General features: G+C 44.7%; 1 pseudogene; it reads left to right on the top strand.

The window, feature by feature from the left end:
• Positions 1-16,287: 16,287 nt before the first annotated feature.
• LOC126459418 (5S ribosomal RNA) lies at positions 16,288-16,405 on the top strand (annotated as a pseudogene).
• Positions 16,406-22,305: the final 5,900 nt, after the last annotated feature.

Below are 22,305 nucleotides of genomic sequence, written 5' to 3'. Positions count from 1 at the left end.
CGTATAGAATATATCAGACGTGTTTTCCTGTGGAGGAATCGGTTGACCTATGACCTTGCGAACAAATGTTTTCGGTTCCCTTTGGAGAGGCACGTCCCTTCGTCTACTAAACGCACGGTTTTGCGGTGCGGTCGCAAAACACAGACACTAAACTTATTACAGTGAACAAAGACGTCAATGAACGAACGGACAGATCATAACTGCGAAAATAAAGAAATTAAAATTTTCACTCGAGGGAGGACTTGAACCAAGCATCTCGCGTTTCACTGCTACTCACGCTGACCACGGGTCCACGGCGCCCCTGATCTCACACTTTTTGATGTTGCATATGTTGCACATAGACTACTCAGTTTGTATATTTTGCTTATTTTTTTCATAGTTCCACGCAACTTCTCCCTGTTTTCTTGATTGATCTGTGTTCAGTTTTTCAAGGCCTATCCACTGTGCCAACTTATAACTAAATCTGAGGGGGGTGCGATGGGGAGGTTCCCTTGTCAGTAAACACAAAGTGATTTTTCGCTTTCCGCCAAAGACTGCAGCACTCCTGGGCTCCGTTAAAGATGATTTGGTGGTTCGAAGTCCTGGGGTTTTTAAGATCTCCTCTGAATGCGGCCGTTCATACATCGGACAGACGACACGTAAAGTCCAGGACAAATGCACAGATCATCGCAGGTACATTCGGCTCTTACAGCCTAAAATTTTGGCAGTGACGGAGCACTCTATTGACACTAGGCACTGTGGTGTACGGTAATGTCGAAATATTAGCCTCGATTTCATCTTTCTGGGACACAGTAGTGAAAGAAGCAATTGAAATTCGGTTGGCGACGAATTTAATTAATAGTGATAGCGGGTTCAGCTTGGACATTCTGTAATTAAATTACAAAGACGTCGCGACGGTGCAGCTCTCCGTGAGACATCGATATCACCGCGTGGATCGACTGCGCAGCCATAGATTTAATTTCCATGCATATTTTACACCTCTTTGCCGCTTATCAACATTCCTGGCGCCTCGTGTATCTTTGGCCGCATACGCAGTGGTTCGGTCCTAGAGTTTAAAAGGACGGAGCAAGTGCGTTAGTTACCTCGGCTCACTCTGAAGATGGCTTGACGGTATTCAGCCGAAATAGAAGAAGAAGCTGAATTTGTGCGGCTGCACGCCCGAAAGTTTATGGAACAGATACTGTTGCCTATCAACTGTTTCTCTGACCACAATAAAATTCTTCAAATATATCACTTTCGTTTACAAATACTAACACATTCAATAACATCATCGAAAAGTAGTCATCTTACACATCACGCCAGTAAGTCTGAGGGAGGCGCGATGTGGAGTTGGTCTGGTTAGACTGCAACGAGCATTAATAAGGCACCTCGACTCAGATATGGTAACACCTGACCGTTTAATTCTAGACCAGTGGTAATCAACCAGGTCCCTACCGCCCACTAGCGGACATCGCGGCTTTCGTGTTAGGCGGTAGGGGCCTTAAAAATATTTTCATTAGATTTCATAATTTTTTTTACGTAAAGTATTTCCTAAGTAATTATTATTATATGGTATGATATGCTGTAATTCTATAGATTTTGTAAAGTGACTTACCTACTCTGTAAATCACCATTACCGAGGAACCAATGGACGGCTAGAAAATTTTACTGCTAACGCGGATACAAAAGTGGGCGACAGTTACAAAAAAGGTTGATTAACCATGGGCCCCTCAATGAAAATCGCACGCGTACAAAGCGAAGTGCAGAGAGTGTTTGTACGTGCATCCGTCCAACTCGGCTCAATTCTTCTCAACTCGGCTTGCATGGTGATGCAGCCGTGGTGCACTGCCGAGTGTGCCGATAGGCGGCTTACTCAGAGCCGAAATACGGAAGTAGCAGACAGTAGAATCGTTTATTTCAGAAACCCGTCAAGCACCAAGTGCATTTTGGGAAAACACAAAAAACTGTCTACCATCATACTACGGTATTTTTTTCTGAAATTAATTAATATTGCAAATCATTGTATCAAAGAAACAATATTTTGGATTATTTAACATTGCTGTCATAGGAACGAAAAAAAACTTCACTTAACTGGTTTCTGCAGTAAGGAAGTGGAGCAAACGTAGTTTTATGGTATAATTCTCCGTATCTTTAGGATTTACAAATAAATCTCCTATATTTGAAAAAAAACAGAATTTTTAATGATATTGAGACTACATTACTATTACACAGATGAAATAATCAACTACTTCAATCATCACTGTAGGAGCTACTCAATCCTCATAAACAAATGCCGCGTTCTGTAGTAGGCCATTATAAAATGCTGTGATAAAATGTTTCATACCCCACCAGGTTAGGTCTTAGAGCATTTAGGTCTCGCAGCTTCTGGATATTGATAGGAATCTAAAACAATAACGAAGGAATTAGGGCTCAGACCTAAACACATTGGAGAATGGCCAAAATCTATATTACTTCAGACTGCGTTACTATAGTTTAGGTAAACGTTTCAATGAAAGAAAATAGTTATACTCAACAGTAATTTTTGTGTAAGTTGCCTAATATACCATATTATTCATAAACTTACTTTTCCTGAAGGGTAGGCCAAATTGGTGGGTAAGCCAGGAGCAGGCTCTGTTTTCAGCAGTTGACTGAATGATCCAATCAATATGTGGCTTTACTGGCACTTTTCCAGGTGTATTACTGTTGTCACAAAAATGTTTGTATGTGGATATCTTGAAATTCTCCTTTTGGTCTTTAGGAACACTTGTACCAGAAGTTTCGACTGAGTTTTGTATGCATCAAGCCACCATGTTTGAAACTTCTGATACCTTCGGAGGAAACTCTGTGCCCATTAAAACGATTTGTTTTAGTGGCTTTCAGTATATGCTCCATATATTGCTCTGGTGTATAAATTCGATCCACATTTTTCATCATACGCTTTATTGCCCCAAAGTCTCTGTCACATGGTGAATACGAGTGGCCACGAACAGTGAAGTTGTGGGTGATACTGTCAAATCGCCCTTTGTCACAGAGGTTCATCAAAAACCTAACAACTGTGTGGTTCTTGTTCTGTCCTGGTGGACCATCACTAGAAAGAGTTAGTCTCTTTACTCTAATGGATATTTCAGTCTCTATGCAACTCAATAAAAAACTGCATACCTCGTCTGGAGGCTCATTACCTTCACCCTCATGATAAAGGTAGATTTTGGACTTGTTGATTTTTGATACTAAAAACGTTAACCCATAACTGGCACACAAAAAAAATTTCCTGAACAGGAATATCCGGGAGCGACAAGTTTTGCATCTAGGCTAATCAAAACACAAAGCGGCGGTTTCTTCGTCATCATTTTGAGACGCTTCTTTCTTACTAATATAAAACGTTATGGCCCTCGTCTTGTGTACAATGAGCTCTGCAGTTGCCGCACGTTTGGCACTATCATTCAACGATTTCTCCTTCAATTTTGCGTTTAGGCTTTCACATTGACTGCATACATCAACCTGTGGTCGACAGAACTAGTACCCAAAGTTTTCATGAAAATAAGAATAGTAAAAATGGTACATGACGGTAACTTTTAAGTCAGGGTTGTCATTAATGAACGTCTGATGAAGTTTTGTGGCATTTAAACTAGCATCCAAATACTTTTTGTGTTGCCGCCCGTAATGGGTCTCTTTTAACTTCAATTTTTTCAATATGATTGTGGATACGTACACAAATGTTGCCAGGAAGAGCATTGCCACTCCTGCTGTGGCCCCTCATGTCTTTAGGGGTAGTATTTTGAAGTAATAATTGGCAAATGCTCCGTAATCTGTTATGTGATACACCATGGATTTCCATAAACACGTTCTTACAAACTTGTTTTAGTACACCGCCAACCTTTACATTATATCTGTAAGAGTGATTTCTTCTAAAACTACCTTCAGTATGCTTACCACTTCCTTTGCCTAACCTTTTGTCTGGACCTTGTTTTCCCCATCCACGCTTAACTTCTTTAACCTCAATCAAAGTCTGAATGTAGATACCTTCACAGTTTTATTTTCAAGAGAACGAAAATATCTCCACGTTTCATTAATGACGTCCTGGTTAATGTTTAAATGACAATTTGCATGGCACTTACAAATGATACTGCTGGGCTTCTTTTTCGAAGGTACTTCCTTGCCAGAGTAAGAAACATAACCTTCTACTTTCACCCTTGCATTCCAAATACGATTACTTTTGTACGAGTCACCGTTTACTACTCCTCGTTTCCTTTTGTGCTGAGGTTGTGCTCTGAACTTGCAGACATCTCACTTTGATATAGGCTTACTGTTATCACAAACCTATGAACACTGGAAAACAGAACAGACTTATTCGAAATGCTCAAGCTAACTGATCAGTGACGACAATGAAAACATTTGAATATCAGACTGTTGCTGATTCAGAACGCGAGTACCAAATGACAACAAAGAAACATAAAGTGTCCCCACAGTTTACTGCAGAAACCAGACAAACGGAGTCGTTTGACAAGTTTCTGGTTCAAAATGGTTCAAATGGCTCTGAGCACTATGGGACTCAACTTCTGAGGTCATCAGTCCCCTAGAACTTAGAACTACTTAAACCTAACTAACCTAAGGACATCACACACATCCATGCCCGAGGCAGGATTCGAACCTGCGACCGTAGCGGTCGCGCGGTTCCAGACTGTAGCGCCTAGAACCGCTCAGCCACCCCGGCCGGCTGGTTTCTGGTGTAAACGCGAAATTAAACATCATGCCAGAAAACAACAGTTGGAGGGCTGCTTTCTGCACTGAAATGTGCAATTACCCTCAAAGACAAATATGACGCCATTAACTCATTTTTTCTCGTTTTGCAGCTTGGCTGGTTTCTGAAAGAAACCATTTCAGAATAATGGAACAACCTTCTCCGAAAAAAAGCAAAGATTTCCGAGAGACCATTGAAACCGGAGTGGGAACTTCCTTATTTTTTTCTTAGTTGTGACGGATAAAACCAAATGTCTAGCCTTCGGTAAAGTAATTACGTGCCTAAGAAAAATCGTCTAATAAAAGACGCTACCACAAATTGTATTCTGAAAAATATTGTGAAATCGTAGGGGACGGCAGAGAGGAAGAAATAAGAAAGTCGCAAGAACTACTGCAGAAGAGAACTCTGCTTCCACAAACGTGGTTTGTAACAGTACTTTGGCATTTTTATTTTGGTTAAAGGACCTGCGAAATGAAATGAAGTTTGGCTATATTCCTCTCAAATGTGTATTCGTTTCCGCATTCGCTTTTATTAATCCTAAAACAATCTTCTCTCTCTAATTTAGGTCGAAGAAGGTGAAGGGCGCTGCGAAGGGAGTCTTAGAACCAATTACAATGTTGCTGCACATTTACCAATAGCTACGAAGTCCTTTATGGAATGGCCAATAATAAAGAATATTATGCTGGATGTATTAGAGACAACGAACCCCACATTAGCTCCCGCGTACAGCAGAATGTCACGTTCCAGTGGGATTATATCTCGGAAAATTGACGACATTGCCGGTAATCTGCATGAAATGTTGGCAGCCAAAACTGAAAACTTAGCGTATCCCCATCGCAATTGATGAGTCCTTGGATATTAGCGACACGGCCAGTTAGCTATTTTTTCCGTGGCTTGGGCGACGACCCACATGTAACGGAAAGATATTATTATTATTATTATTGTTATTGCTTAAATATCTTTTGCATCGGTAATCTTGTCCCAGCAAACGAGGTTTTCCACGCATTGAACATAAACATTTGGCAACGACGAAGAAAAGAGAGCTGAAATTTTGGCAAAGGTCGAGACAGGTGGAACGAGCGAGACAAGAGTAAGAGTAGAGACAGATGGCGCTATTGCGCAAAGTCGAAGAGTGGGTGGTGACACCGTCGCCAGTCACAGGGAATCGTCTTCTGCACTCTCCACTGCGCGATACGCTGATGCAAACGCCCTAAGAGGCTCTATTCTAGATAGTCAACGCTTGAAGTACGCAAAACGTAATAGCACTTCTAGCTGTTACTTCATTTTGTGTGTGAGTGTTGGCAAGTCCGGTTGTTGGTATACTACTGCTCACACTCTTTTGCATTTGTTCCCCCATTAAGTGGAAACTGCTGCTCCTTTGCCCGCAGAAGGTAGTGATGGGCACAATCGAGAACTTCAAGGAAGTTTCTCGAGAAGAAAGGAAAATGAACGCGCATTCAACTTCCGAGAACTTTTGCGAGTACAACCTAGCTCCATGGGAGATGGTAAGCTTCAGCCATGTATCTGGTTACAATCGCAAATCTTCTGGATTCTCGGATGTGAAAGTAGTGTGCCTGAGTCCTTAATGTGAGAAGTCATTTGCATCTCCTGCGGCTGTGTGGAAAATAGTCTTCAATTAACTGAAGCAAAACTACATTCGTTTCTGAAGTTTTTTTTCCATAAAATTTTATTTTTTGCATAAAGAGCCACTGTTTTCTAGTTAAAGCACCCGGCACGAAAGTAGAGTCTTCAAGGTCACGGCCGCTGCCTGCCACCAGCAGGGTGTGCGGGCTGTGATTCGCCCGCCTTTCGGCTTTGTTGCCATGTAGGTACCGTTAGCGGTGTGGTAGGTCAGAGCAGCTGAAAGCTCAGTGTTACCGTGTTATATCAAGTGTTCACGTCTGATCTCAGTGTCTTCTTGTCTTTAGAAAGGTGCTTTGACGTGTGATCGGTGGTGAACAACAATGCGGGAGCAACGGCCTGCTTGTAGTACCCCTCCAGTCGGTGTGCCTAAAGGGCGGAAAGACATTCCTAAACAATCGAAAATTATCATGTCGAATGTACTCAAGTTTGTTACTGATCTGGCCGACAATGAAGAAGCGAGGAATAACTTAAATTTTGCGCAAATTCATAAACTTACTGCCAAAGCGTGTGGTGTCTCCAGGTCAACTGTAGGTCGTATTAGCAAATCTGTGTCATTGGCAGAATCTTCAGACATGTTTCGATTCTCCAAGAAAGAGATACGAACGTGTATGGAAATCAACCGACTTTGGCGATTTTAAGAAAGAGCTCGTGTGTAGAACTGTACTTGGATATTACGACAGAGGAGAGTATCCAACGGCTAAAAAAATACAGGGCGACTCCATGAAAAAATTAATTACTCGGGCTCAGAGACCTCCATTATTCGTCTTCTCCGCTCCCTTGGTTTCCGATTCAAGACGTGTAATGACGGACGGAAATTCCTAATGGAACGCAAGGACATTGCAGCAGCAAGAGCGAAGTTTTTGCGTACAGTGGACTTCTTACGTGCTGAAGACACCAGGCCTGTAGCATACTTGGATGAAACTTGGCTTTCACAGAACCACACCAATAAGTATATATGGCACGACTACAAAGGAAACGGCGGTTTGTAAGTTCCTACTGGTAGAGGTGGCCAATTGATCGTCGCCCACGCTGGTTCATTAACCACAGGCTTCATACCAGAGGTCAATTTTTTTTTTTTTTTCGTGGTGGGGAAGGTTTCTGCCAATCCGATTATCATTCAGAAATGAATGATGAAGTTTTTAAGAATTGGTTTATTCGACTGTTGTCTGCGGTGGAAGAGAAGGGTCAATTATCGTGATGGATAACGCCAGCTACCACTCCATTCAGATAGAAAAGCTGTCACGTTCAAATTGGCGTAAGGCAAATACTATAGAGTGGTTAGAGAGAAAGAGTGTTTCATTTTCAGTCGATGAAACTAAGGCTGAACTCCTGTCTAAGGAATAAATCGTAGGTGCCAGGTGCCAAAAAGACTTACGAATTAGATCAACTGGCAAACGAAATGGGACACCAAGTAGTACGTCTACCACCGTATCACTGCCAGTATAATCCCGTTGAATTGATATGGGCCTAAGTAAAGTGAGAAGTAGTGAAAAGAAATACTACTTTCAAACTTGCTGCTGTCGAGAAGCTAACACACTAAGCTCTTGACAATGTTACTCAGCAGGACTGGGAGAGGTGCGTAAAACACGCAGAATCATTGCAAGAAACTGATTTCTTGAACCAGGGTTTAAGAGACGCCATAGTTGAATCTATGATGATACACCTGGCTGAAGTCCTAGCCGGCACGGTAGCTCAGCGTGTTCGGTGAGAGGGTTACATGCCCTCTGTAATAAAAAAACTGAGTTAATCGATCAACAAGGAACTAAAACGGATGTCTTACGACAGTCGGCTTTCAGCCGTGTTACCGTGCGGACGGGCTCGGCGCGCCGGGCAGTGCTCCGCAGGTGTTGTTGTTTACCCGCTAGCGCGCGGTCGCGTCGTTGTCTTGCCGTATAGTACCTGTACCGACCCGACATGGCGTTCTCATATCGAAAAGCTACAATCAAACTAACGTTCAACGCATCGTACACGAGACCGAAGGCCCATGAAATTGAACGGTTTCTACGAGACATCATGCACATCGAACCACAAGAACTGATAGGAATTCATCTGTCTATTGTAACCAGCACAGTGTACCTCAAACTGATTGACGAAGCGGCCTGCGACAGATTACTCCAACGATCTGCAAACGGCTTTCGCTTCTGCCACGCAGACGGTAACGTGAGCGTGGTAGGAGTTGACCATGCTGGTCTGGGGGTGCGCACCGTGCGCATCTTTGAACTACCGTTCGAAGTTCCTGCCAACCTAGTCGTTGATGCGCTGCGGCCATACGGCACAGTTCTGAGCCACACAGAGGAGAAATGGAACACATTCGAAACGTACCCTGTCCTTAACGGGGTACGACAAGTGCGCATAGAACTTAAGAAGCACGTTCCATCGTATGTTTTCGTTGGTGGCTGCCGCGCCATTGTTATATATGATGGACAACCGAGGACCTGCTCGGGCTGCGGCCAGGAGGGCCATGTTAGAACTGAGTGTCTGCAGCGCCGCCTCGTTCAGGTGCCCCGCAATGAACTTCCCCAACGATCCACTATGACCTCTCTCCCGCTAACATATGTGGAGGCGGCACGACATGATGTGATGGATGATCAAAACCTGCTACCTCCTCAAGCCGCTGCCAGCTCCGTTGGAGAGTCAGCGCCGTCGACGACGCCGCAGCCCAACGGTGCAGAGGTTCCTACAGCCTCCGCCCACCGCAGCGTCGTGGGCACCCAGCCACCGTCACTGTCGGGATCAGACACAGGGGTTCCTAGCGACCGAGACTGTGTCGAGCCCCGCCCTCCAGTGGATGTCGAATCTCGGACCCGAAAACAAAAATCACCCAAGCGACACAAGAAGAGACGATTGTCAGCTGACGAACAGGACAGGAATGTGAAGCCGGCGGAAGACATCGACTTCGTTGACTCGCCCACAATTGCAACGGACTCCAGTGGCATCATTCACCGGAAGGTGCCTGAAGACAAGGAACACTCTCCTACATCTGGTGGCCCAGAAAACGAGGCGCACTGCGTCGACTCCCAAAATGTGGGCTCCTGTGAAAGCGTCCAGCCCCCAATGACATCACAATCGTCTCTTGGTGATTGGGCAGACGATATGGAGGCAGATGATGCACAGCAAACATCAATATCTCCACCAGAGCCCGTGGCTGACATTGAGCCCGGAGGGCTCTGCCAGTCAGGGACTCCTACGGCACAGTAATGCACAGCATGCAGATGGATGGTTGTGTGGTGTGTGCGATCACTGTGGGCTTCCACCGGCACACTGCCTCCGCCACTTGATATGTCTCAGTCATACCGTGTGGGAACAGTCAACGTAAATGGTGTCCACTCCACTGTCAAGACCCGCATGTTACACGACATGATCAGAGCGGCAGACTTGGACATTGCCCTTCTCCATGAGGTCCGTCCCGAGCTGTGTTTAGACCTATATGGCTACACCACGTACAGCCTACCCGTAGGTGATGGCGCAGGAGGAACGGCCATCCTTCTCCGAGATGGCATAGACGCGACGGACGCGACGTACTTGCCGAACGGGCGAGGCATCGCACTCCCAGTTGGCGCAGTCCGCCTCATTAACGTCTACGCTCCCTCCGGTAATTCGCACCGTGGTGACAGGCATGTCTTCTATTCGGAGGAGTTGGCCCCACTTTTGCAAGGAAATATGGACCATTACATAGTGGGCGGCGATTTTAACAGTGTTCTGCGGCCCGAGGACCAGATGCCGCATTACGTCCCATGCCCGGCTCTACAAGCATTGATACGTGACCTCGCGCTCCACGACACATGGCTCTTACATCATGGGACCCAGAGTGGATATACGCACTTTACCAGCCATTCTGCCAGTCGTCTGGACCGGATATACGTCTCGCGTGCCCTCCGCACAGCAACCCGTGATGCAGAACTCTGGCCGACGGCCTTCACAGACCATCTCGCGTACATCTGCACTGTCACCTTGCCCCGACAACTCACAAGACGCAGCAGGGGCCCGTGGACGCTGAACGTCTCCCTCTTTCGCGAGTAAGCGTGTCGGCGAGCAGTCACTGACACGTGGCGTCGATGTATCAGGCGCCTGCCTATGTATGCTTCCACGTTACTGTGGTGGCTGGGATGTGTCAAACCTGCCCTCCGAAAGACCTTGATGGCCTACGGGCGTGACAGATCGCACTGGCAAAGGGCGACATCGGAATTTTATTATACAGCGTTACGTGAGCTGGCGACGCAACCGCCGTCTCCCGAACGTCAGATGTCCGTACAGCGCATCAAAGCTCGTCTACTTCGCATCAGGACAGAGCAGCTAGACGGTGTTCGCATCCGTGCGCGAGTACAAGACTGTATCCCCAACGAAACAGCGTCAGTGTATCACATTGTGCGCGAGAGGCGCCACCGCAAACGTCAGCTCATTACGGCGGTAAACACGGAGGACGGCGGGCGCGCAGTGACACAAACGGACATCGCGCACACGTTCGCCAGACACTATGGGACCTTGTACATGGAAGATCCGCGAAATGTACGTGATTATGACGAGCTGTTGCACGATTTTCCCGCCCCTCGAGAAGTGGCACCCGATGATAGTCTGCTGTTGCCCATTACACCCGACGAGCTGACATCGGCCTTGGCACGTGGAGCACCGAACAAGTCGCCTGGACCGGACGGTTTACCCCTGGAATTCTACCGCACTTTTTACCACCTTATGGGTGACAAGTGGCTCCAAATGTTTCAAGACCTGACCCGCCCTGATTTCACTGTCCCCACAGAATTCACAGAAGGCATCTTGATCCCAGTTCCGAAACCGAATGGTGGTTGTAGGTGGCAGGATTTTCGCCCACTCACACTCCTCAACAACGACTACAAGATCTTCGCCCGTATCCTCCGCGCGCGTCTCCACACCGCTATCGGGCAAGCCATCCACACCGATCAGACATGTTTAGGTGGTGTCAGCAACATTCATACGGCGTTAGGAGCATACCGCGACGTAATTGCTTTGACGGCGGCCTGCAAAATACGAGGCGCCCTTGTCGCCGTAGATTTTGACCACGCATTCGACCGCGTCGATCACGGCTTCTTACGCGCAGTTTTGCAACACATGGGCCTCTCTCCGGAGTCTGCACAGGTGGTCCTTCGACTGGTCCACGGAGCGCGCTCCCGCATGATGGTCAACGGTTATCAGTCTGGTCACATTGTTGTTGGACGGTCAGTGCGACAAGGGTGCCCCCTGTCGGGCATATTATTTGCTGCAGCGCTTGAACCAGCTTTACATGGTCTACGGCAGCGATTAACTGGTATCTCCTTGCGGGACGTGACCTTTTGTTGTGGTGCATTCGCCGATGACGTGGTGTTCCTGGCCAGATCAGAGGATGAAATGCATATGGCGCTACAGTGGCTACGCCAGTACGGGGCGGTCGCTGGGAGCGTCATCAACGTGAAGAAGACAAAATACATGGATGTCGGAGGGGGGATTTCCCACACAACGGCGGTGCCCTTTGACAAGGTGCCCGTACTCAAGTGTTTAGGAGTGCAATTCTATAGCAATGTCCGCCGCACGGCAGCGGCTACGTACCGCCGGCTCCTACACCAAACACGTGCACTGCTACAGGACAACAAACTGCGTCGCTTGGATATGCTCCTCAGAACACGTTATGTCAACACCTATCTTGTCTCAAAACTGAACTATTTTGCGCATATCCTTCCCTTGACAGCTACGATGGCCGACAGATTTCAAGCAGCATATGGACATTTCGTAAGCACCGGTCTGGTTTTTAAAGTCCGATACGCCACCCTGACACTGCCGCAGCGGGCGGGCGGTATCGGTTTAATTCACGTATATAACCGTGCGCGATCGCTTTATCTCAACACTATGCGTCGCACGTGGACCTCTGTCCACGCCACTCTGACGGGCACCCTGATAGCGGAAGTGGCACCACACTCTCTGCATCCCCCGGTTTCTGTAGGACACATTTCACCGGCACTCACCCACATCAGAGACTTCTTTATTGACTTCAGCTACTTACGGTCAGAACTTCCGACGACACGGAAGCCCAGCACAAAAGACTATTATCGCCTCTATCAGCAGCGGCAACCTGTAAATACGGTCACCCACAGACATCCTGAAGTTGCCTGGAACACGGTGTGGCGAGCGGTACACACGCCTTTTCTACCTACGACGGTGCGTTCATTGTGGTACGTGGTTGTGAATGGGAAGTTCGCTACTCGTCAGAGGTTACATTCTATACATCTGACGGACGACCCCTTGTGTCCGATATGCTCAGTCGCTGACTCGGATGCACACCGACTGACGTGTGCCGCGACCAGCGAGTGCTGGCTACTGACGCAGCGCATGCTGGCATTACTCTTGCGGCGATTGCCGGAGTCTGTCTCCCCTGATGACGTATTGCGCCCCGACGTCGTATACTTTCCATCAACCAGAACGAACGCCGTTAACTGGTTAAAAGGCATGGCCGTTTACTACATATTTTGCGATGCTCCCAAAGGCACACTCGACTTTTGGTCCCTATTGATGACGACACATGCAGCTTTCAGCCGCCACCCGAAGTACAGAACTCGTTTCGCAAATTATTTAGGTTCATTATTTGCGGATCCTCCTGCTCACTGGGGCGTTCCGGGTATGAGACGCTGAAAATGAAGAAGAATCCTGGAGCATATTGATCCTCTACGGACGGAATAGGGGGGAACCCCTCCCAACAGACGAGAAGACGACTCGGACGCTCGGCTACGGCAGTTGTAGGATCTTTCTTTGTAATGAAACACAAATAAATCTATAATAAAAAAAAAATATTATAAAAAATTAAAGAAATAAATAAATAAAAAGAACACCATCGACAAACCCACTCCATCCTCTTCCAGATCCTTCGATCCTCGAACTCGAACACGTTGCTTGGGCGTGGCGGCGGGATGGCCAGGCTTCGGGTGTCGACCCCTGCCCTACCCGTCGTCCTGCTCCTGCAGCGGTTCATTAGCAAAAAAAAAAAAAAAAAAAAAAAAAAAAAAAAAAAAAAAAAAAAAAAAAAAAAAAAAAAAAAAAATATTATGGTCAGCGTGACGGAATGTCAATCCTAAGATCCCGGGTTCGATACCCGGCTGGGTCGGAGATTTTCACCGCTCAGGGACTGGGTGTTGTGTTGTCATTATCATTTCATCCCCATCGACTCGCAGGTCGCCGAAGTGGCGCCAACTTGAAAGACCTGCACCAGGCGGACGGTCTACCCGACGGGAGGCCCTAGCCACACGACATTTCATTTTTTTTACCTGGCTGAAACAAGCGACAGTGAATCTGAAGACACGGAGCCAGTAGATCCTTCAGTTTAGGTAAATGCCGCCTGTGAAAAAAGCTGACTTCATTTAAATGTTTGTCTATTCATTTCAGTTATAGAGGACATACTACATATGTTTTTCCCTTACAGCAGATAATCACAAGTGGGGGCGATTAGTTTACTCGACAGTAACTGTCAATTAAAATAAGATTGTCAGTTCTGCATTAATTAACAACAGGATTTCCTAAAAACCTGTATCAAATGTCTTTACATTCGCATACAATCTTACTGCATTCGGTTTACTTGTGCATTCGAAATTTAACTCCTTTATTTCATAGAAGGCTTTACTGGCTGTTTCGCAGTAAGAGTAATGCAGTTCATAAAATGACAAAATCGTTGTGGTGCTCCTGTATCGACAGTATATATAGACAGGGCAGTAACATTAGAACAGTCCCAACACCTATTCTGATTCTCCGAGGATAGAAATCTACGATATTTGACGACTTTTACAAAAAGCTAGGACGTAGAATTGTATTACTTTAGTATGACAGAGGATAGTATCCAATGGCTAGAGAAATACAGGGCAATGTCCGTGATAAAATTGATTGTTCTGGCCAGTCACTTCAATGCACTGTCTTCTCCGCCCACTTCGTTTTCAATTCAGAAACTGTAATGATGGACGAAATTTGTAACACAAGACAAGGACATTGCAGTAGTAAGAACGAGGTTTTTGTGTACCAAGCACGTATTGATGCTGAGAATAATAGGCTTACAGCAAATTTAGATAAAACTTGGGTTTCACAAAACCTTCCGAACAAATATTTTGCTCGACTTCAGTGAAAATATTGGCTTCAAAATAACTACAGTTACTTTTGCGTAGCGTATATTGGCTTTTTTGTGATTGATGCAATGACGAAGGATACATATTAGCAGCCAGTAAAATATTTTCGGGAAGTAGGGAATATTCTCGGTTATATTAAAGCGAGCCTTCCGAACAAAACTCTTGGCAACGGCCTACGATTCGCACGCTGCTGAGCAAGGAATATAGCGGAAGTAATTTGCCTCTGTTCGTGATACGATACAATAATGATGACTGAAATGTTACCAAAAACATTTTTGTAGTTTTCTTAACAACCTTCTCACGGGAAGTTTCTTCACAGTCCTACGGAACGAAAATTCATCAGCGATTACATTTATCGCTACGCAGTCGACACAGTTTCACACCTCTTATAATATTTTATTTTTTATCTCAGAATACTTTTAAGTTTCCGAAATAAAAGGCGCAGCTTATGCATCTGTAAACTTCGAGGATGGTCATTTTCTTTTCAGTTCAATTACATTAGCGATTCCGTTACTACCACAGGTTGAAGTAAAAAATTATTTTCCTCCAAAATTTCTTGTCAAGTTTGTTTTCATTTTTTTCCTAGTAGCTAGTGAGAAGTTTCTTTTGGAAAGTGCTCCATAAGGTTCTAGACGGAAAATAGAGTTGCCCAATATTTTTTTTGAATTTTTACGAACATTTGAAATTATCACTATGAAAAAAACTGGCAATGCTGTAAGATGTCGAGAGACCGTGAAGCCCTTTTTCGTGCTGGCCACTATAGCATATCTTCCTTGCTATCCAGTCGTTCTCACGCATTTTTAAGGTAGACGTTTGCTTAAAAAGAGATAGTGTTACATGTTATAGCCCGACATAACGTCATTTCATTGAACTGGGTCAGTGTTTAAGTGCTTGAGTATGGATCTAAAGCCCTCTGATTCGATTCCCAATCAGTCCTAGGATTTTTATTTCTCACTTATGGCGTCTTTCACTTCTGGCAATGTTGGTTGAAGTGGAAAATTCCTCTGCTGTGGTTCTGCGTTAACCTTAAACTGTAGGTGTAAATCTCCATGTACTTTCTACCCTGAAAACAACGGCGAAGTGCATCGCAGAGGGTACTTCCCACTGTATCAGTTACTAGGGCTTCTTCCCATTCCATTCACGTATGGAGGATAGGAAGAATGATTGCTTAAGTGTCTGTTCGCCCTCTAATTGGCTGAAGCATATCCTAGTGATCACTATGGGAGCAAAACCCTTGGGCATGTAGAATATTCCTAAATTCAATCCTTAAAACTGATTCTTGGAAACTTTGTAAGCAGGTTTTCTCAGGATGGCTTGCGTCGATTTTGAAGAGTCTGTCAGCTAAATCCCTTTAACATCTACGTGACACTATCTCTTGGGTCAACCGCGCCTGTCGTCATTCATACTGACCTTCTTTATATACTTCAGTATCTCCCATTAGTCCTACACTGACTGACAAAAGAAATGAGGCACCCAGAAGACATGGCATGAAGAGGACGCAACTTCATACAAATACACACCATTGGCAGGTAAGTAAATGGCAGGAGTTTAATTACCCTATGACACGAAAACTGCCACCAGAATCCAGTGTTTAGCGATTTACCAGACGTGCTAGGGTATGCAAGGGGCGTGAACTGTGGCAGATGTTGAGTGATCACTCTGAAGGGAAAATAGATGCCATGTACTAGTGTGATACGGTGTCATCAGCACCTAACAGAGTTTTAAGAGGCCTCATTGGAGATCTTCATTTGGCCAGCTGGCCGAATTGTGTAATATCCAGATTTACAGGGAATTTCAACGTGATAGTGGCCCAATGTTGTCAACAGCCTTGCCGCAGTGGCAACACCGGTTCTCATCAGATCACCGAAGTTAAGTGCTGTCGGGCTGGGCTAGCACTTGGATGGGTGACCATCCAGTATGCCGAGTGCTGTTGGCAAGCAGGGTGCACTCAGCACTTGTGAGGCAAACTGAGGAGCTATTTGACTGAGAAGTAGCGGCTCCAGTCACGAAAAGTGACATACGGTCAGGAGATTGGTGTGCTGGCCACATGCCCCTCCGTAACAGCATCCGGTGACCCCTGTGGGCTGAGGATGGCATGGCAGCCGCTCGGTACCGTTTGGCCTTCATGGCCTGTTCGCGTGAAGTTTAGGTTAGTTTTAGTGGCCCGATGTTAGACAACATGAGGGCAGCCATACTCGTTGTCAAGCTTCTGGTCGACCATGTCTGACCACCATCAGCAAGGATCGCCATATTGTGCACTGAGCTCATTGCGCCGGCCGCGGTGGTCTAGCGGTTCTAGGCGCTCAGTCCGACTGCTACGGTCGCAGGTTCGAATCCTGCCTCGGGCATGGATGTGTGTGATGTCCTTAGGTTAGTTAGGTTTAAGTAGTTCTAAGTTCTAGGGGACTGATGACCACAGATGTTTAGTCCCATAGTGCTCAGAGCGATTTGAACCATTTGAATTTGAGCTCATTGCAACTCCTTCAGATCCGGGTTTTGCATGTCCATCCTTGTGACTGGAGGTCTGAGGGACTGTGGCTGTTCACTTATGTAATAAAATGAAACAACAACAGGCATCCTTATGATGTCATTTATTGTATGGTTACCAGTTTCCGTGCTTCAGTGCTCCATCTTCAGGCCTAAGCTGATGCCGAGGGGTCAATACCATCAGTATACACCAATGGCTGGAGAGAGAATATTGCGGTTACAAGTAGGCTGCAAAAACTAGTTATAGATGTTGGCCACTGATGCACTGTGTATACAGATGCCCCCTCAGCATCTGCTAAGGCCTGAAGATGTTGCACTGAAGCACCAAAACTGATAACCATACTATAAATAACATCATAAGGACGGCTGTAGGTGTTCCATTTTATTGTCTTCAAATCTGCGCGTGGCATCCGAGAACAAGCAAGGGACTCCCTGAAACATTCTAAGTCATCCTGAACCATTTATCAGAGACTAACGGAAACTGGGCTAAGGAATTACCATCCTAAGCGTAGGTTGCCGTTAACACAGCACATAAGGCTGCTTTGCGAGTGGTAACACGAGCAGTGTAAACTTACAGTATGTGTAGCCTTTGAGTATCGAATGGATAAGGTCCTTTAATTGGATGCTTTAATCAAATTAATTAATTTGGCCATGTAATATTTGATACCAGTAAATCATCACTCATCAAATCAATGGTTATGGAATACATGTGACTACTAAATCAAACAATGATCTCAGTAAACCTTAGTTTTTTACTTGCACGTACTATAATCACAAGAAACGAATTTCACAAAATTGAAATCAATAAAGTAATGCCTTGGGAAACTTGGGTTATGATCTGCAACGGTAATTCCAAGTTGACATACATCTAAAAAAATATTAGTTTTTATGTTCACGGAAATCTTATAGTGATCGCCATAAGTTAGTAATAGGGGTAGAAAAGACTAAATAAGGATAAGCGCACGCATCTACTGAGTCCACAAAAAAGACTTATATTATTGCAGAAACTAATTACAAACATACGAACAAAGATACATAGAAAATGGTTTTGTCTGTTAACAAGTACCATGCCATTTTACATTAACTGGCTTTTAAAACTGTGTCCGGCAAACAGCATCCTCCATTGTCGCCAAACTGACGAAGCCTTTCCCGGAAGTTGTCCATAGTTATTCGTGATATTTCCGGTGAAATGGCAGCCACTCCCTGGGTGATGGTCTCCTTAAGAGCTTGCAAGGTTGGGGTCTAATTTTTGTACACTTAAGCCTTGAAGTGCCCCAAAAGAAATTTGCAAGTGATAAACCGGGTGATTTTGGGGACAGACGTTGTCTCCTCGTTAAGAGCCGTCCAGGAAACAACTCAAAATTTCTAGAGGTGCATGTGAAGATCTATGTGTAAGATTCTTCACACATTCTTCTTTTTATGGAATATTTTGAGGAAGGTGCATTAAATTTGGCTCCCTTCGTCCGTCTTCATTTTATCGTTACGTGGACGAAACGTTTATGGTCTGGCCACAGGGCGTAGAAGCTCTTGAGCACTTCCACGAACGTATTAACAGTATGCCCCCAATCATCCAGTTCACCGCGAAGACAGAGAAATAGGGAAGGCTGTCATTATTAGATGCTTTGTTGCAATGAAAGCCGGATGGACGTCTCGGCTACTTAGTGTACCGCAAGAAGACGCACACTGACTTATATCTTAACGCCAAGAGCTTTCAACATCCAGTCCGGAAGAAAGCAGCATTAAATACACTGGAACATAGAGTGAAAACTGTTTCTGATGAGGACCACTTGAATTCCGAAATTAATCATCTGACCTATGTGTTCCGAAATAACGGGTCTGGGTATCATGATATGAAGTCAGCGTTCTCCAAACAAAGAAAACATGAAAATGTTGAACTCTAACGTGATGAACCACTGACTGCTTTCCTTCCAGTTTACAGCGCTACATCCATCAAAATACGCACAGTTCTGTGAAGATGTATTGTGTCTATTTCCCGGCCTCCTAAGAAGATAAAGATGCTATGCCCTGTTAAGGACAGCCCCGACCTCGGAATCCCTGGGATTTACGAGATTCCTTGTGAGTGGGAAAGCAGACACATCAGTCAGTCCATCCGCACCATTTCCGACCGCTGTGCAGAGCATCAGCGACATATTAAAAATCGAGAACTGGAGAAATCCGCATTTACTGAGCACAGCCTCACACACGAACAAAAAATACTGTTTGACGAAACAAAAATTTTGTCCCAGGCTCCTGCATACTGTGACTCTATTATTAAATAGGCTGTAGAAATAACAATGGACATAATCTTAGCGGTGCATGTAAGCGAGCTGTCAATGCAGAGAAGAGCCAGATAATAGTTGTCTTGTTTATGCTACGGCGAGAACGGTGGCACCACCAGTGCAGACGTTGTGAAAGGGTACAGTACCGCCCGACATTGAGAATAGGTAAAACATTCTTCGTTATTCTTGTCAGAACAACATATTTTTTTCTAATAACTCAATTTCAATTAATACAGTGAAGCCGGATACCAGTGTGGGAAAGAATGACGATTTATTTATTTAATTGATCACATGTGCACTCCCACAAAATAAATCCCTACATCCAGTTTGGTGAGATCTGTGAAATGAATGAATGTATGGTCGTCTGCTAACCGCAGATAGTGAATGTGACGATATGATCATCTTTGAGACGGTACTTGGGTCACCTTTGGTGGGATCAGAGATGAAATTTACCTGAGCTCTGAGCGCCTGAAATGTGGCTGACCAATACGGTAGCAAGGTGCTCCCCCACTTCGGCAGAGGTGCGAGAGGACCTGAAGAACGCCCATGTTTCAGCACTCTGCCGCTGGATCTAGTGTTGGTAAGACCTGTCTTAGGTGTGCTCCGTAAGGACAAAAGAGTGGAGACATGGTATGCATGTGAAATACTTAAGAGTAGTTTAGAATAATAATTTCGCTATTTCAGGAACTTTTGTGGGGAGAATTAAATGTCAGGCAGGTAATATTAATGGGATCGTAGTAATCTTCGGAAGTGACCAACGGTCACAATGAAACCACGTGTAGCAATAAGTTGCAATACTTCAGAGTGCTTAAGTTAAGCTGAATTACTAGCGTGTGTACTATAAGTTGGAAATATTTAAGAAATGGCGTGTGCAGGACTTGAAATTAGAGACGAGTACTTCCACGTGGTGAGTACTGTGTGTGTCTCATACACAGATTGAGACTAAGGATAAAGAGAAGTACTCGTCCATGGTATCAGTTGAGGACTCACGTGTGTGATGAATATGTTCTTAATATTACTTTGCGTGTTATGCTTCCGTGTGACGCTTGATTCAAACTATAATACTCTGGGAGAGAAGCAAGGTGAGTCAGCCGTCTATCCAGCATCGCCACTTGGCTTGCATTGCACAGGAAGACGTGCATATATCGTCCAGAGTTCTTAGTAGGAAAGAAAAGTTACGAAGTGGGGCAGTGTCGTGTGAAACTGGGATGAATTTTAATTGAAGTGGGAAAGCTGAAGGTGATGGGATTATAACGTTGTGACCATTCCTTGTTTTGTATTGTATGTTGCCGGTGTGATGTATTTCATGAAATTTAAGTATGTGTGGTTTGCGTGGGAGAGTAGCAAGGTAGTTTCAGAGGTAGTGGGTTATGCATGTTCCTTTTGTACCGCTCGGTCTTGAGGAAAGTTTCATGATGATGGTTGTGAGAGTCGAAGTGTGAGATATAGCAAAAGATCCACCATCCTATCCAGAAAGTGCACTGTAGCGTTAAATAATTACGAGACCATAAGATAGAGAATCATCAATGTAAAGTCATGCCCACTGGGCGGAATTTCTCATGTGTTATTGTTGTAGGTTATAGAATTTGTGTGTTTAGGTTATAGAATTTATCAGAATAGATAAGATAGTGAAAGGAAAAAGATTGGTGGCCTTTTCCTTCGAATTGTATGTTGCCATGATATCCAGAATTTATGTGTGCGCCATTCATATTCAGTGCGATGGGCACGTGTTGATCAAAGCCGTTAAATAAAAAAGAAAATGTGGTATTGCCAGTGCGTAGTGAACAGTCAGAGTTGTGTAAATTACTAATAGTCAGTTGTGCGTTTCCGTTGCGTAATATTCATACAGAAGAATAATTTGTAACTTAATTGTGAGTACAAGAGTTCATGTTACTCGATAAATAAGAATGAACCCACTCGCTTGGCACACCACTCATCTTGCAGGCCTTTTGTAAGTGGGCTGCTTCTGTGTTGGCAATGCTGTGTAGCGCTTTGCGTTGGATCTCTGGTTGCGCTTTCTTTGTAAGAGACTGTGGCTGGTCGGACTTACTGTTGGAAGTTAGTTGCCAGCAGTGATGGAAGTACTGTTGTGTAGTTGGAGGTGAACAGCGAGCAGTGATGGATGTTAGATGTGAGAAGTTAGCATTCATGGAGGGTAGAGGTCTGAAGTGTCAGCGTAGGCTAACGATCTGGAAGTATCCGACTTGGGAGATTGAAAATTATTCATGATTATATATCTTTGTACTGGATGTCAATGACGGTTTATATTAGTGTTTGAACTGGATGTCACATTATTAAGGTAAAAAATACATTATTTGGTTTCCAGCAAAATCTTTCCTTTGCTAACGACATGCCTATTAGTAGTTAGTGGCTTTAGTAGCTAGAATCTTTTATTTGTCTGGCAGTATTGACACTCGCCATATTGCAGTAGTTTGCGTAATGAAGATTTTTGTGAGGTAAGTGCTTAATGAAATGTATTGGTTATTGTCAGGATTGCTTCTTATTCAGGGCCATTCTTTTGTATTAATTATTTGAAGTCAGGTTGTAACTTTTTTGAGCAGTCAGATTGCGTTGCGCTAGAACATTGTGGGTCAGTGTTGACATGATAATAAAAAGTAAAGAGAAAGCAGGCTCAGTACGTTCAGTTTTACTCAGCCGTTTCAGAATCAAATAACGTAGAAGTTTCATCTTCTCAGTCATTCAGCAATTTAAGTACAGATTCACACATTTAAATAAAGAAGTTTCATTTTCACTGAGCCCTGTGTTATGGTAGTTGAGAGCACGTTAAACTCGTAACTGTTAATAGATCTTTGAAATGAAGACTGGAATTACTGAACATCGCCACGAAAACTTTGCTTTTCCCTACCGTTGGCTTCAGTGCTGCAGCTCGATCTCACAATACTTAGAATCTGTACGTGGCAATCGAGGTGGCTACGAATTTAGTCAGTTGCACGGCATCAACTACTCATCTCTACTTGCATCTAAGTTCAGCTCAGCCACAGGAGACTCCTCTCATCATGGGCGTGCAAAAGTTCCGAAGAAGCCTGGACATGGAGAAGACGAAACCTGA

The sequence above is a fragment of the Schistocerca serialis genome, chromosome 2 (assembly GCF_023864345.2).
Source record: "Schistocerca serialis cubense isolate TAMUIC-IGC-003099 chromosome 2, iqSchSeri2.2, whole genome shotgun sequence".
Lineage (NCBI taxonomy): Eukaryota > Metazoa > Arthropoda > Insecta > Orthoptera > Acrididae > Schistocerca > Schistocerca serialis.
This window is presented reverse-complemented; position numbering and strand designations above follow the sequence as displayed.